Below are 2,732 nucleotides of genomic sequence, written 5' to 3' on the forward strand. Positions count from 1 at the left end.
GCCTTCCCGCTGCCGTTTGACAATCAGTTTGAGGCAGCTCTGCCTCTGTATCTATTATTGTTCAAAAGTTTATAATGGTCTCTATTATCCATGAATGAGTGAGATCATGTGGTATTTTTCCTTCATTGACTGGCTTATTTCACTTAGCATAATGCTCTCCAGTTCCATCCATGCTGTTGCAAATGGTAATTTATTTACTTATTTATTTATTTAAAAATGTTATTGTTGAGAGTATTACAGATTCTCTCTTTTTACCCCCTACTGCCCATCTCCACCTGGTTCCTGTTCTGCTCAAGGTCTTCAACACCCTATTATCTATTTCCATAGGCAATGCATACATGCAAATAAGGTCTTTATTTAATCTCTTGCACTCCCCTTCCCTCTGAGAATCATCAGACAGTTCCATTTTCATTTCTCTGATTCAATTTTATTCACCAGTTTATTCTGTTCATTAGTGTTCTTATTCATTTATTTTGATTTTTAGATTCAATTGTTGATAAATATGTATTTATTGCCATTTTATTGTTCATATTTTTTATCTTTTCTTCTTTTTCATCTTCTTAAAGAATACCCTTCAACATTTCATGTAATACTGGTTTGATGGTGATGAGATCCTTGAGCTTTTTCTTGTCTGTGAAGCTCTTTATCTGAGCTTCAACTCTAAATGATAACTTTTCTGAATAAAGAAATCTTGGTTTTATGTACTTGCTATTCATAACTTTGAATATTTCTTGCCACTCCCTTCTGGTCTTCATAGTTTCTTTTTAGAAATCAGCTGATAGTCATATGGGCACTCCCTAGTAGGTACCTAACTGCTTTTCTCTTGCTGATTTTAAGATTCTCTCTTTGTCTTTAGCCCTTGATATTTTAATTATGATGTGTCTTGATGTGGTCCTCTTTGGGTTCCTTTTGTTTAGGACTCTCTGTGCTTCCTGGACTTGTAAGTCTATTTCTTTCATCAGGTAGGGGAAGTTTCCTGTCATTACTTCTTTAAATAGGTTTTCAATATGTTGCTCTCTCTCTTGTCCTTCTGGCACTCCCATAATGAAAATGTTGTTATACTTAAAGTTGTCCCAGAGGCTCCTTACACTATCTTCATATTTTTTTTATCTTTTCCCGTTATTGATTAAGATACTACAAATGTGTCTTTATCCCCCCAATGTCCCCTCATCCCCCCAATCCTGCCCTCACCCTAACCCCTTGTTGTCCACATCCATCACTTATGCTTATTTGCACGCATACAAGTCCTTTGGTTGACCTCTCCCCCTCAACCTCACCCTCCCCTATCTTCCTTCTGAGTTTTGAGCATCTGATCGATGCTTCTCTGTCTCTACATCTGTTTTTGTTCATCAGTTTATGTTGCTCATTATAATCCACAAATGAGTGAGAGCATGTGATATTTACCTTTCTCTGACTAACTTATTTCACTTAGCATAATGCTCTCCAGTTCCATCCATGCTGTTGCAAATGGTAATTTATTTACTTATTTATTTATTTAAAAATGTTATTGTTGAGAGTATTACAGATTCTCTCTTTTTACCCCCTACTGCCCATCTCCACCTGGTTCCTGTTCTGCTCAAGGTCTTCAACACCCTATTATCTATTTCCATAGGCAATGCATACATGCAAATAAGGTCTTTATTTAATCTCTTGCACTCCCCTTCCCTCTGAGAATCATCAGACAGTTCCATTTTCATTTCTCTGATTCAATTTTATTCACCAGTTTATTCTGTTCATTAGTGTTCTTATTCATTTATTTTGATTTTTAGATTCAATTGTTGATAAATATGTATTTATTGCCATTTTATTGTTCATATTTTTTATCTTTTCTTCTTTTTCATCTTCTTAAAGAATACCCTTCAACATTTCATGTAATACTGGTTTGATGGTGATGAGATCCTTGAGCTTTTTCTTGTCTGTGAAGCTCTTTATCTGAGCTTCAACTCTAAATGATAACTTTTCTGAATAAAGAAATCTTGGTTTTATGTACTTGCTATTCATAACTTTGAATATTTCTTGCCACTCCCTTCTGGTCTTCATAGTTTCTTTTTAGAAATCAGCTGATAGTCATATGGGCACTCCCTAGTAGGTACCTAACTGCTTTTCTCTTGCTGATTTTAAGATTCTCTCTTTGTCTTTAGCCCTTGATATTTTAATTATGATGTGTCTTGATGTGGTCCTCTTTGGGTTCCTTTTGTTTAGGACTCTCTGTGCTTCCTGGACTTGTAAGTCTATTTCTTTCATCAGGTAGGGGAAGTTTCCTGTCATTACTTCTTTAAATAGGTTTTCAATATGTTGCTCTCTCTCTTGTCCTTCTGGCACTCCCATAATGAAAATGTTGTTATACTTAAAGTTGTCCCAGAGGCTCCTTACACTATCTTCATATTTTTTTTATCTTTTCCCGTTATTGATTAAGATACTACAAATGTGTCTTTATCCCCCCAATGTCCCCTCATCCCCCCAATCCTGCCCTCACCCTAACCCCTTGTTGTCCACATCCATCACTTATGCTTATTTGCACGCATACAAGTCCTTTGGTTGACCTCTCCCCCTCAACCTCACCCTCCCCTATCTTCCTTCTGAGTTTTGAGCATCTGATCGATGCTTCTCTGTCTCTACATCTGTTTTTGTTCATCAGTTTATGTTGCTCATTATAATCCACAAATGAGTGAGAGCATGTGATATTTACCTTTCTCTGACTAACTTATTTCACTTAGCATAATGCTCTCCAG

Source organism: Myotis brandtii, unplaced genomic scaffold, assembly GCF_000412655.1.
Source record: "Myotis brandtii unplaced genomic scaffold, ASM41265v1 scaffold40, whole genome shotgun sequence".
Classification (NCBI taxonomy): domain Eukaryota; kingdom Metazoa; phylum Chordata; class Mammalia; order Chiroptera; family Vespertilionidae; genus Myotis; species Myotis brandtii.